This window comes from Pipistrellus hanaki, assembly GCF_964339955.1.
Source record: "Pipistrellus hanaki genome assembly, chromosome: 5".
Taxonomy (NCBI): Eukaryota; Metazoa; Chordata; class Mammalia; order Chiroptera; family Vespertilionidae; genus Pipistrellus; species Pipistrellus hanaki.
In genome coordinates, this window is record NC_140507.1 from 24,370,318 (window position 1) to 24,384,861 (window position 14,544).

Here is a 14,544-nt window from a genome sequence, read left to right on the forward strand (position 1 = left end):
TTATTATCCATCTTTTGATTATAGCCATCCTGGTGGATGTGAAATGATTTCTCACAGTTGATCTGCATTTTCCTGATGGATAATGATGTGAAACATCTTTTCATGTACAGATGACAACATCTGTATTATGCCTTATTCCCAGACAGTACCTGCATATCATAACCATTGTTGAATGAACATAACCAAGAATGAAGCCAAGAAATGTGCCTGGAAGGACATTGGTTCTATTAGCTATGACAGGCCTGGAAAGGGAATGGTTCTATGAGGGAGTATATTTTGTAAATATGAAGCAATGTATTTTGATCCCTCCCACTCTATCCTGCTGCCTTTAAACCATGTTCCATTTGGAACCTCCCTTCCTGGAGGCTGGGCCAGGAGGCCTGTTGCCTGGAGCCTGAGAAGGAAGGGGAACATACAATAGAATGAAGAGAGAAGACAGCTGGCTCAAGCATGCAGATTTGCGGAAAGATTTGCGAAATTGCTTGAGCTCCCCTTTAACATAGTGAGGGCGAATCTGGCAGACAGACTGTGCAGTTTCTACCACTGTGTGGGGGCATTTGAGGGTAGGGCAGCTGGCCCTGCAACATGGGGAGTCCCAGAGGGTCAAAAGGGTGGATGGATGTGATTTGGTGGCCAGTGGGTGTAGTTTGCACTCAGGGGTTCCTGTGTGATGCGGATGCTGAGACAAGAGCCAGAGGCCAGGGGAAGACCTGGGTGGGGAGGCAGAGACGCAGTGAGGCCCACAGCCAGCAAATGCTGGTCAGCCAAGGAGCCGCCCTGAGCCCTGACCAAGCCATATAAGACCAGGACCTCAACTTGAGCCATGAAGGCCGCGGTGGGCAGTCAAGGGCTCCACACCAAGACCTTGGGCCCCAGAGGCCTCTGAGTGAGGGTCTCCACTCCTTCAGGGAGAGGCTGAGTTACCCCACTGCTCTTACAGCAAGATGATACTAGAGGAGGAGCTGGAAGGGAGGCTGCAGATGGAGGGCTCTCAGGGGCAGAGCAGGACTTAATAGGCTTTTTAAATTCTTTCATTGGATAAAACTGAAGCTGTTTCTCAACTACCTAATAGGCGAGGTCTTGTGAGAAAGCCCAGATTACAGACAAGCAAAGAGGAACTGCAGTTATGTTATGTGAGAAAGCCAGTGCCCCACCAGTTGGGCCTGTTTGGGGCTGGTTAGCACAGCAGTGAACTAGCCCAACACAGGGCAGCGGGAGCAGAGACATGGTTGGAACCTGACCTCAGCCTAAGAGTGTGGCTGTGTCTGTGCCCAATTCTAGGGCCTGCTATGGAGTCAGGGAGCATCTGGGCAAGGGAATGTCTTTCTTTTAATCAGAAAAACAGCTCAAAGTGCATTCATTTGTCACCATTGGCTATGATTTTAAAAAATATATTTTTATTTGTTTTAGAGAGGAAAGGAGAGGGAGAGATAGAAACATCAATGATGAGAGAAAATTATTGATTGGCTGCCTCCTGCACACCCTCTACCTGGGAACAAGCCTGCAACCCAATCGGGAATCAAACCATGACCTCCTGGTTCATAGATGGATGCTCAATCACTGAGCCAAGCAGGCTGGGCTGGCTATGATTTTTAAGAAGCATTTGGAGGCATTTGGGTGGGCCAGGCTAGAGTAACTTCACTCCTCTAACAGTGGCACCACCAGTTTTGAGCCCTTACTTTGTTTTAGGTGCTGTACTCACTCTTACACGTGCCAATGAATCCTCCAACAACTATCCCCTATTAGTCATATTTCATAGATAAGGATCGAGGGCTTGGTGAGGCTTTCAGGATATTCTCTGGGTCCATGATTAGAGGTATGTGAAAAGTAATCTAGCTGCTGAGGCTGGACTTGGGGCACTGTGTACACTGCCTCTCACTTTTCCTTCCTAAAACTTCCCCTTAGAATCTAAGCAAGAGCTGGCTAAGAGCTTTTATTGAAAAAGTTTTCAACGTTATTGTTCTGTATTTGTAGAAAAAAACAAACTCTCCCATTTCACAATAATAAGGATGGTTAAATAGAAACATGACATGTAACCAAAGTAGGAAACCCGAGTGAGAACTCTGCATGGCCAGTCTTCCCCCAGCACAAGCCAAATCCAGTAAACTCAAGGCCTCAGCTTTGCTAGTTATGCAATTGTTTCCAAAGACATTGTACTCAGCTCAGCCCAAAGCATGTGTGCTTCCACTCATCCATTTGCCAACCCACCTCTCTACCCATTCATCCTCCCATCCATCCACTCATCCATCCATCCATCCATCCATCCATCCACTCATCCATCCACTCATCCATCCATCCATCCATCCATCCATTTAGTTTTTCATTTCACAATTATTGAACCTGCCACATACCAGACACTAGGGACCCAAATAAAGCAGGCAGTTCTTTCCTTTGAGAAGTTTGCACTTGGGGCAGAAGCACCCCCTTAGTACCGTATATACGGGTACTAGACATGGTTCAGCATGTGTGCAGTGAGAGTAGATAGGGAAGGGGAATGGAGAGAGTTCGGCATGAGAAGGAGGGAATGAACTGCCCCAGATCTCCCTGCGTCTCTCTTCTTAAAATGTCTCAACTTAAATGTTGCCTCTTCAAGGCATCTTACCTGACCATTTATTCTAAAGTTGGATTTACTTTTCCTCTCTTGGCTCCTTGACATTGTATTTTTCTTTGTCCTTTAATTCGGTGGTGTAGTCTGTAAAGTCCCAGGTACAATGCGGTTCCATTAGGACAGGGACTGCAACTTTTTTCACAAAAATATCTCCAAGCCCTGACATAGGGTGGGCGCTCTGTTTGTTGACTGAATGAACGAAGGTTTGTATGTTGGCCTGCAGGCAGTGAGGTATAATGAAAAATGCTTGAGCAAGAAAAGGATACGATCAGATTTGTGGTTTGGGAGGACAAGGCTGGAGATTTGGATGAGATGAGGAGAATAAGCTACACAGAGAAAAATTAGAAGCACTTGCCTGGGATTAGGGTCAAGATTTTGTTGGCCTGACCCAAGACATTGATGGTAGGGAAGGAAAGGAATAACAAATGTAAAGAATATTTAGGTTGAATCATTAGGAGATGCCTTTGGGCAGGCAGGGAAAGGGAATATGACTAAGGTCAGTTGTTTGGGATACTCTGTGACTGCTGTCCTGTCATTAATTAAGGCAGAGGCAATTTGGGATTTGGGAGACATGGGTAGAATCTGAGGTAGACAAGGACACCAGGGAGAAGGGATGCTGGACTGCAAAGGGTGGCTAAAGGAAAAGAAGCCAGGACAGGATGCCAAGCAAGGGCAGTTAAAGAGACAGAAGACCCAGAAGCCAGGGCTACTGTTGAAACCAGATAGAGGAGAACAGCCTACAATGGGATTAAAAGCAGGGAAGTCCAAGAGAGAGGGCTGTGGAAACCCTGGTTCAGCCATGGCATCTCCAGCCATGGGGAAGGTGGGTGCAATGGGCCACATATTCTGGTGGTTAAAGAGAAGCCAGACAGCAGGAGTTCCAGGCAAAATCTCCCAAATGGTAAATGTCAAATCAATTAAGAACAACCACAACCAGTGGTGGCTCCAGCAAACCAGATAGCCTCCAGCCACATCTGGCTCCTGGGTCATTTGTTTATAACCCTGGTTTTGTCAGAGATCGTGGCCTAGCTTTTCCTAGGAGAGATTTTAGAATCAGTTAAGGGATAATTCATGCATATTATTCTAGAGCTTCTTTCTCTCCCACTCATCTATGTACATATACATTTAGCTCTTTTTTACGCTGCCCAGTATTTGCTTGGCTGTATCATTCACTTTATCAATTCATTATCGATGCCACATGGTATTCAGGTTGGTGTTATTGCACACCGTGCTGCAGTGAAGCGCATTCATTGATCTCTGGACACTGGTGAGTCCTTCCACAGGACAAATTCTTAACACTAGACCTGCCAGTCACAGATCGGCACACAGTGTGCTGTTTTCTCAAAGGATTTGTTGAAGTTGCTCTTCCCTCGAGCCTGGGAATGAAAAATGCAGGGAAGATGTATGTCTAAGGAAGCTTGTAAATGGAAAACAAAGCTTTAAAGGATCTCCACCTGACAAATATACCGGGTGGGGCAAACATAGGTTTACTGTTGTTCATGTGAAAATAAATACAATAATTAATAAATAATAATACAAGAATAAACTCTGTTTGTTTTTTTTTGCATACTCACAACTATAAACCTACTATTGCCCCACCCTGTACAGCTTTCTTTTTAATCAGGATGCTGTGGGTAGGGTTGTATTTATGAATAGGTAACTCTTAGTCATGAATCAAATAACTAGAGAGAGAAAACTTTTACCTCTCCTCTCCTTTAGTCATCCATCTTCTAGGCCTAGAGTCAATATTTGAAGAAGGCAGTTACTCCCTGGGGCCCAATGAAACATGTGAAAAGAGTCCTGTTGTGGGGAATTTGATCACAGATTTCAGGGAGATCAAAGGCTGAAGTCCGTTAAATTTATTTATTTTTAAACATGATTATACCTCTGGGATTTGGTATTTAATCTGTGAAATCATCGGTTTAATTATGTTTTCAGAAGATCATTCTTTGCCACCTGAGAGGGGGAAACCCCTCTCTCATCCTGCAGAGAACACAAAAGCACGCAAGATGCAAGAGAAACTAAGAGGAGGCCTCAACAGCCTCTCTGCAGGGGCCCTGGGATTCAGCCCCACAGGTGGCACACTTAGCTCAGAGCGCCCTCTTCTGGACTCGGGCTCCACTGCACCTGCCCGGGCCTCGCCCACCAAGACCATGACAAGTCTGATTTTTAGTGGCCAGAAAGCTGCTCCAATTCTAACTTCAACACATCTTTGAGTTTCTTCTGCCTTCGCCACTGAAACCCCAAGATGGTCTTTTTCAATACTTGTGCTATCTTTTCAGGTCTCACAGAACTCTGTCTCCTCTTTAAAAATGACTCCTTGGTTACTGGTTTTCAAAAAATAGCCTCCTTTCATCTGAGTTAAGTCATTGGATTCCAGTTACATTTAACTGTCGGGAATATATTAATTGTTTTGGGTAGGTGGGAACTAGGTCTAGACGCCACAGGAGAAGGGCAGACAGTTCTAGGTGTCCTCACCCAATGCATTTGAGCAAAAGATGGTTAAGATTGAGGTTTTCTACTTCACAGGAGAACGCAGTCAGAACCTTAAGTCAGCCTCAATATTTCCTCTATCCATGTAACAAATGTTTGCTGAGCACCTACTATGTGCCAGGTAATGTGCTAGGTAAGGGACAAGGTGACGACAGTGTCACCTTAATCCATCGTAATAACTAGGTGGTGTACTTATTGCAAAATGCTTGGAAATCTAAGAGCGTCATAATGGGTTACTGGAGCCTCAATAAGGTGCTTTCAAATGATCTGTTAATCTATCGCATCCTGCTCCCATTAAATTTAACTAGCTTATTCCTCTCCATTCAGAAATGGCTTCTTTATAACTTCTTAAAAGGGGCCATTCAATCCTCCAAAGAAACATGCTCATAATCTGTTAGGAGAGGAAGGAGGAGGCAGGATGAAAGAAAACAGCTTTTCCAAATAACTGCCTGTTTTGCTTGGAGCCAGGGTGGGCAGAGCTGAGGCCGGGCCCTGTTTGGATGTGGCAGCCTGTGGTTACCTGGCACCGGCTTCGCAAACCCTGCTGGGGAAACCCAGCCTGCAGCCCACAGCTCCCTCCTCACCCTGCCCATCCTCCAGGCAAGAGCGGCCCCTTCTCTCTCGCACTGGGCTATGGGAGCCTTTTCCCAGACAGAGGAGCATCAGGTCCTGGAAAAGGCCGGCCCCAAGAATGGGTGCTTCCTGGAACCGAACCACTGCATTTGAGGAGCTGAAGACATCACTGACAGCTGGAGAACCAGGCAAGGTCATCCCAGACTGATAAGGGGATGACGCAAGGCCAAGGGCTGTGAAAAGTTAAGTTCCAACACAGCTCCCAATGAGATCCACTTGTTATTTATATTCTCTCTGACTTTTACTAAACTTTAGATGAACCTTGGAGAGGCAGACATCCTTTCTTCCTCGCTTCACTTGGATTTATAACTGAAATATGATGCTTCTTTGGAAAGTCCTAGATCCTTCTAGCCTGCTATCCAAAATACACGTGAACTAGGATTAAAAAAAAAAAAAAAAAAAAAAAAAGCTAACCTCCCCCAATCCACTCCTGATTTCCAGAGCAATGGCTCTGAACGATTGTATTTTATGGGCTCACTCCATCAAGAGTTCTGAGTTTTCAGGTGCTCTTTCCCCAGGGACACTGTTCAATTAAATCCAGTTCATTCGACTCAACTCAGCAAATATTTACTGACCTGAGCACTGTGTTAGAAAAAGACCCAGACATGCGCTCAGGAAATTCACAGACCAAGGGATGAGACGGGCGAATAAATAAATCCTTTCAGTCCAGTGGGGTAAGCGCAATGATGGAATCATGTACAAGGCTGTGCTTGACAGCCTCTGCTCGCATGGAGTTATGGTCTGGAAAAAAGAACCAGATGATAACAGCGAACTGAGTTTTCATGGGGCCTCTGGCCAGGAGGTCCAGTAGGACACCCTTGAAGAAGTTATAGTCATGACTGAAAGATGGGTCAGGGCAAATTAACAGTAGGGTTGAGGTAACAGTGGGCCAGGCCTGGGGAGAGAGCATGTGCAAAGGAACTGTGGCAGGAGATCACAGACTGTAATCGAGAGACCAAAGCAAAGCTGGGGCCAGAGCCTGGGACTGGAGCGGGAGAGCTGGGTGGCCAGGCCAGAGAGGTCACAGGGCCAATCCCATGTGTCATCCACGGTCTTCACTTCTGTGCACTCATTTCCTATTGGCGTGAAGGGGATCAGAGCATTGTCTACCCTGTAGGAGTGAGTGCATCCCTTTAGCACTAAGGCATGTGCTGTCAGTATCAGCTGTAATTATCATCATCCTCATCTCACCAGGATGAGTCTGTGAATGAGGTCCATGCTGGCCCAGGTCAGATAGGAGGTCTCAGAGGCCAAAGAAATTAGCATACGCTCCTGTAAGAGTAACTAGGGGCTTTCTGGAGACATTCTGAATGAGTGACCGGCTGGGCTGCTGACCACAAGGCTCAAAAACAACCAACCAAGAGTTTATCCCCAAATACCCAGGGGGAAAAAAAAAAAAAACCGAGACAGAGGAAGGAGGACAGCGCCTCCCGAAGAAGGCTGACTATAAATGGAAAATTACCCTGGGAGAAAACACATCTTATTTGATGTGGGCCCATTTTTGACTCTGTCTGGAAATCCAGGGCAGAAGGAGTGGAGGGGACAGGGGTGAGCAGGGGTGCCCAGGCCGAGGCTGCCTGCCCGGGGACAGTGAGGAAGGACTGCCGCAGCTGCCACGGCACCCTCACCTCATGCCAGACATGGAACAGACCCTGGGCTCCTGGGCTGCTTCTGGGTGGTGGCATGTGCCCAGGGCTCAATGTTGGCCCACAGCTGAGACGGGGAGCAGGAGCTAGGCTGGGAAAAGGCAACATGGGAGAAGCCGCAGGGGAGTATGGGGAGCAGGCCTGGCGTTCCTGGGCCGCTTCTGTTTCCTAAAATGACTTGTCGCAGCACTGAGTGAAGATAGCAGATCCAATAAGCGCTGAATAAATGTTAGCTTATAAATTAATCAGTACTCTCTTCTGAGCAGCTTGGAGGCTCCATTAGTGCCAGTTCTACAACCCATTTGCTGGGTGGCACCGGGTAGTTTCCAAACATGTCAGTGCCTAATATTTCTCACTCTAAAAGAACTGTGACCTTCCCGTATCAATGGCTCTACTTCAAAAAAGTTAACCATAATAAAGGGCAACAATTGGTGACATGCTTCACTATGTGCCAGACACTGTTAAGAACCTTCCTGGGAGGTTAGAGCCCCGGTACTCAGACCTGGAGTCAGAAGGTCTGGGTATGGATCCCTTCCAGGATCTGTGGCCTCAAGCAATTCCTTAACCTCCCTGGGATCCGGTTTCTAAAGGCAGCATAAGTGTCCATTCCTAGAGAATACAGGCTAATACAATGTAGGCAATTGGAACGGTCAGAACTTACATAATTTACTTATTCAACTAATATTACAGATAATACATCAAAATGGATAGTCTCAGATACAATGTTGAGTGAATAAAAGCAAATTGTGGAACTATACATACAGAGCACACTGCTTGTGTGTCTTGGCCACACAGCCACACACACACACACACACACACACACACACACACACCATAATAGTAATTGTCTTGGAGGAGGAGATAGAAATATTATGAAGAGAAACAAAGGGAATGTCAACTTTCTCTCTAATGTTCTATTTCTTTTCTATAAAAAATATCTGAGAAAATGCTAACATTTGTTACATCTGGGTAGAGTGCACACAGGTATTTCTTGCTACTTCTTTTTTATTTTTCTTAAATAAAAGGAAAGCCGACTCTGTTGTCCCTGGGCATTGTTTCCTTCCCTGAAGGCAGCCTGATGTTATTTTATTTGTACCTGCCTAGGTCAGTCTGTACCTTAACAAGCATGGGAATCTAATCTGATTCTCCCCCACCCTCTCTAGGACCTGGTCTTATTAATTATCTTTTGATCTTCAATTGATCCAGTCCTTTTCCTGTGGGTTTCTTCTTATTGACAAACATCCTCAGGTCTCTCATTTAAGAAAACTCTCCATTCTCCAGTTCTCTCCATTCTTACTTCCTCACGAAATGATTTTCTCTTGGTGTGACCACAGCTCTCCTGGGAGGGTGGTGTGGTCTCGCTGCCTCCAATTCCTCATCACTGACTAAAGCATTTCCTCCTCTCTCCTGGATTCCCCATCCACCCATCTGTGGGAGTAGAACTCAATGATCATGTCTTGATCTTTATGTTTCTTGACTCTTCTGCAGATTTTGATATTTTTGGTCACCCCTTTCTTGACCCTGTTTCCTGCTCTGACTTTCATAGCATTCTTCATCAGTCTCTTTCTTTTCTTCTTTGACTCAGCTCCCCTTCTCTCGCAGCCATATTGGGACTCCCCCACGCCCACCAATTCTGTCCTCTTCTCTCCACTGATGACCTCATCAAGCCCCTACTCCAACCACAATTAGCATTTTGGTGAAGATACTCATTTCCTCTTGAGTTCTCTTCCTAAGTGGCTTCAGAATCACATTTCCAACTGTCTGAAGAGCACACCCACCTCAATGTCCTGCATACAGCAAGCTCAGCCTGCCAAATTCAACACACTTACCTTTCGGGAATTCTGTATTTCAGTGCATCTCAAATTTAATAATATGCATACAGATCATCTGGGGCATCTTGCTAGATGAAGCTTCTGGTTCCGTAAGCTTCTGTAAGCCCCTGGGGTGGGGCCTGAGATCCTGCACTTATAACAAGTACCAGGGTGATGTCTATGCTGCTGGTCCAAGAACCCCACTTTGGGTAGCAACATGCTAGAGAAATTTCCATTCTCCAGTTCAGGGTTTCTTAACTCTGCAAATAAGAACCAACTGGGAATTGTGCCAGGTATAGCATGGTTTAATAAATGTGCATATGGCCATGGAACACAATTTGGCAAATCCTGAAAAATACTAAGAATAGAGTTACCATATGACCCAGCAACTCCTCTTCTTTTCTACCTGAAAAACTCAAAAAACATTTATTCACAAAGATATATGCGCCCCTATGTTCGTTGCAGCATTATTCACAGTGGCCAAGACATGGGGATGACCAACATGTCCTTCTATAGATGATTGGATAGAGAAGATGTAGTACATATATACTATAGAATACTATCCAACATTAAGAAAAAGTGAAGTACTGCCCTTTGAAACAACATGGATGGACCTGGAGAATATTATGCTAAGCGAAATAAGTTGGTCAGAAAAAGCTAAGAACCATATTATTTCACTCATTTGTGGGATATAAAGCTGAATCTTATAGACATAGACAACAGTATGGTGGTTATCAGAGGGAAGGGGGTAGGAGTAGTAAAGAATAAAGGGGGCCAAATATATGGTGATGGAAGATTATTTTACTTTGGGTGATGGGCACACAATGCACTATATAGATCATGTATCATAGAAACGTACACTTGAAACCTACTAATAATGAACTTATTAACCAATATCACCCCAATAAATTTAACTTAAAAATAATAAAATAAAATATCACAAATAAGTATGAGGAATCACCTGGCATCTTGCTCATTCTATAACTGGACAACTTAGACCTTATTCATCAGGCTGCTGAACTGTTCCTTTTTCAGAAATAGAGACGCTATCCAAAATTTTTCTGATATCCTTGTTTTTAACTGTTGTGGCTTGCTGAATCAAAACAGCTGCATTTATTCAATATAATTTCCTTCAAAAATTAACTCATCTTTTTGGACTTGAGTTACTGAACAAGCAATATCTGACCTCATCCAAACCCTGTGGACGTATTTTTCACTCAGGGAATTTCTGATTTCAACAAGAGAAACATTCTCTGGGACAATGATGGGGAAGTGAGCGTACACAGACCTCACCTTGTAATGGAAACCCAGGGTGACAACCTTGATCATGTTCTGTACATGGCTGCAGATAGTGTGAATGGCAGCCAGTTCCTTCCTATTTCCCCACCATTTGTCAGCCAGAGCCTCTTCTTTTTCTTTCCAAGGAGACTGTGTTCTACATTGATGTGACTGAAGTTCCTCCACAGGGTGCCTCTGGGGCCTTTCGCAATAACTGTGTGTCCCATCCCGTTTTCTAGGACGTTGACAGTTGGATTGCTGAGAGTGGTCCTCATTCACAATAGATGTGGTAAAGTTTAACGTAATATTTTTAAACTGACTGACTTTCTGGATGATGTTATTTGGCATAAATAAACAGGATATTAGGGGGTTGGAGCAAGCAAAAATGTGTAGATGGCAAAAACATTTTTTTTCAAATAAATTACCTCTTTTTTTCTGCCTTGTCCCAACCTAGACAAATGAATCAGAATTTCTGGGTATGTGGTCCAGGCATCAGAATTCCATAAATATTCATTTTCTGTTGGGCTAGGATTGTGCTCAAGACTGAAGAGATGGTAGTAAATAAGACAAAGCCTATGGAATTTACATGTTAATGGAAGTGGTGGTGATGAAATAGAAAAATACACAAATGTTGGAGAACATTTCTAGCACGTGCTATGAAGGAAAATTTTGAGTTCTGAGATAGAGAAAATCTGAGAAGGGGCAGCTTAATCAGAATTTCAGGAAAGGTCCTTCTGCAGAGATGATATTGGAGCTGAAATATGAATCCTGAGGAGATGGACACACAAAGGTCTAAGAAAAGAGAAGCATTTCAGGCTGAGGGAACAATGTTTCAGGCAGAGGAACAGCAAATGCAAAATGCTGTGGCAGGTCCATGCTGGGTGAGTTCAAGGAAGAGAAGGAAAGCCAATGATGTAGGTGAAGCACACTGAACAAGGGAGGAAATGAATGGGAGGAGGCCGTGGAGAGGCTGGAGCCTGATCATGAGCCTGTAGGGCACAGTCTTCCTATGAATAGAGCAACAGGAAGTCACGAGAAGGTTTTAAGCAAGGGGTGTGATCTGACTTAAGCAATCTGCTGTAGGAGGGCAAAAAATTGAAACGAGGAGGCAGATAAGAAATATCGATGGTTTGGAACCTGGTGGCAGTAATGGAATGATAGAAGAGGTCAGACAGGATATATTTTGGAGATAGAACTAATAGGACTTGCTGGTGAATTGAATGGAGTGAGAAGGAGAGAAAAAGAATGACTGTTTGGGGGCTGAGGCACTGGGGGCATTTATTGTTTTGAAATTTTTGAGAAAGGAAAGCTTGGAAATTGAGCAAAAGGAATCAACTGTTCTGTTTGGGCCATCTTAAGTTTAAGATAATTATTGGGCATCCATGTGGAGATGTTGAGCAGGAAGTGTGTTGTATGACCTGGCTTTAAATTATCTTTCCAGCCTTACCTCCCTCTCCCGTGAACTCATCATATATAAGCCATCCTTAATTCAAAGTCTACTGCTTCCTCTTCTCACCTTGCATTTCCCCAACTCTGTTCCTTGCCCATGTAGTGTCCCCTGTCCAGTGTACCTGACAATCTTGGTCTTTTGAGACTTTAATCATGTATACAAACCATCTCAAATAACCGCTCCTCCCCTATATCTCCATCCTCAGTGCTTTGTGTCTGGAACTCCCATTAAAATGTGATGTCTTATTTGCAAAATTCATCACATTTCCCCACCCAATGTATATTTACCTCCCCCTGCTGGGCTATAAGTTCCTGGAGGGCAGGACTGGCATCCTGCCCTTTAGAAGATCTTCCATGATATCTACAAACGTGCCCAGCACATAAAAGGCTATTCATTAAATGTCTTGAATAAATGAGTGACTAGGATATGTCCTGAGATGAGAGTCTGAGGTTAACCTAGACATTGGTGATCAAAGGTGGGAAGTGTTCTTAATCCCGGCAGACCTGTTGATTGCTGAGTCTCTGGGTCATTGGCATGAAACCACCTAGTGCAATGCTAAGAGCCTTGGCACATGTATGTCATTGTGTATCTCCATATGGCAATGTCCGTAATCTGCTTGTGGCCAAGAGTATATTCTTAAAAAAAAAAAAAATCTGAATCTTATTTATGAACTCACTAAAGAAGCCCATTATTAGAAAAGCTGGTAGTATATTCTTTCCTAAGAAAAATGCTTACAGTGTAATCAGCATCACTGCTGCTCCATGCCCAATTTTGATCAGGCGCACTTTGATCCACTTTGCTTTCTGTTCGTGCATGTACCTTATGCTGGGGCACCGGAAACTGGTGTTGAATCCTAATCATTATACATCCTTGTGCCCATCTGTCCATGAGGCTTCATTAAAATCAGACTGATTTAGTATCATGCATTTTGCTTCACTGTGTGACAGGTCATGGAATAGGAAGTGGGGAAGAGACAATCAGATATTGAGTAGTGGGGTCTTTGTAAGCAAGCTGACAAGCATGTAGAACTCGAGAGAAAGACAAGATAGAAATGAAGAGTAGTGACTTTGGAAAAAGGCCGGGGTGTGAGAGGGAATAGATGAAGAAGGGTGTGAGAGGGAATAGATGAAGAAGGAAGGGTATGAAGTCTGAGGGAGATTAACAGAGTAATACAGACGGTCCCTGACTTACAATGGTTTGACTCATGACTTTTCAACTGCATGACGGTGTGAAAGTGATATGCATTCAGTAGAAACTGTACTTCATATTTTGTATTTTTATCTTTCCTGGGCTCAGGGATATCCGGAGCAATACTTTCTCATGATGTGGGGTAGCAGCAGTGAGTACAGCTCTGTCAGCTATGTGATCACGAGAGTCAACACTGATAGTCTACAGCGTATTCACTGTGATGATTGTACCCAACTGTATGCCAATAAAAATGTTTTGATCACAGTTAAGGTAGGCTAGGCTGAGCTATGAATGTTCAATAGATTAAGTGTATTTTCATCTTACAATGTAACCCCATCAGAAGTTGAGGAGCATTTGTATAAACATAAAGGATAGAGAAGTAATGGAGGCTACCGCAAGAGGATGGTAACATTATCAATACCAGCACTTAGGCCCTATCTGGTTTGGCTCAATGGATAGAGCATTGGCCTGCAGACCAAAGGGTCCAGGGTTCAGTTCTGGACAAGGGCACGCACCTTCGTTGCAGACTCCTCCCTGGCCCGGGCCCTGGTTGGAGCAAGTGCAGGAGGCAATCAATTAATGTGTTTCTCTCACATAAATATTTATCTCTGTCTTTCCCTCTCTCTAAAAGATCAATGGAAAAATATCCTTCGGTGAGGATTAACAACAACAATAATAAAATACCAGCACTTAGTACCCACCGTCGGTTACTTGCCAGGAATTGTGATAAGGGCTTTAAACAGATTATCTGATTCACTTTCCCCCTGACCTTATAGTAGGTACTATTACTTAACCCATTTTGCATATAAGAAACTTAGGATCAGAGAGGTTAAGTAACTTGTTCTGGGTGATGGAGCTCGTCAGTACAAGAGCTGGGATTCTGACCCAGTTCTGTTGAATGCCAAAGTCTATGTTTATAATCATTGTTTTATGCCACCCACTGATGTTGATTCAGGGACATTTCCTGCCACCATGCCTGCTGGAGGGTGAGAAACTCAATGTCTCTCAACATCCCCCGAAGAGTGGGCTGCTGGGTGATGAACTAAGTCAGAGGTATAGTTCAAAAGCTGAGCTATGACTGAGCTGTCTGCCAGTCTGCCAAGCACTCAGAGCAGAGATGCTCATCACTGCTAGAGAATACTCACTCCATTGTGTCAGGCCCCACCTACATGTTTTTTTTATTGTCTGCTCTTCGCCATGAGTAATGCCACTTTCCATTTTAAGCCGGGAGCTTCATGAGATGACCATGTTATAAGCCAGGATTTAAAACTAAGTGCTGCCTGGGGGATTACTCACCCACTTCAAGACGGGGCCAACATCACACTCGCCCACTCAAGACGCCACTGGAATATCTTATTCCTTGCCAAAGGCTAAAGGAAACCTAGTTTCCCTGGAATCAGACTAGGAATGGTGCCAGGTTATCAAGAAGCTGGCGAG

The 14,544-nt window shown here is 44.3% G+C and overlaps 1 protein-coding gene, 1 long non-coding RNA gene and 1 pseudogene across 12 annotated transcripts in view; 1 reads left to right on the forward strand and 2 right to left on the reverse strand.

Annotated features, from left to right (window-relative positions):
- Positions 1–14,544, forward strand: part of FGF1 (fibroblast growth factor 1) — an 89,673-nt gene that overhangs the window by 28,736 nt on the left and 46,393 nt on the right. The window lies entirely within an intron of this gene.
- Positions 1–14,544, reverse strand: part of LOC311623180 — a 285,875-nt gene that overhangs the window by 16,627 nt on the left and 254,704 nt on the right. The gene's annotated exons all lie outside the window — the stretch shown is intronic.
- LOC311622550 (large ribosomal subunit protein uL6-like) lies at positions 10,192–10,744 on the reverse strand (annotated as a pseudogene). Its single transcript has one exon. The product of its transcript is annotated as a large ribosomal subunit protein uL6-like (transcript).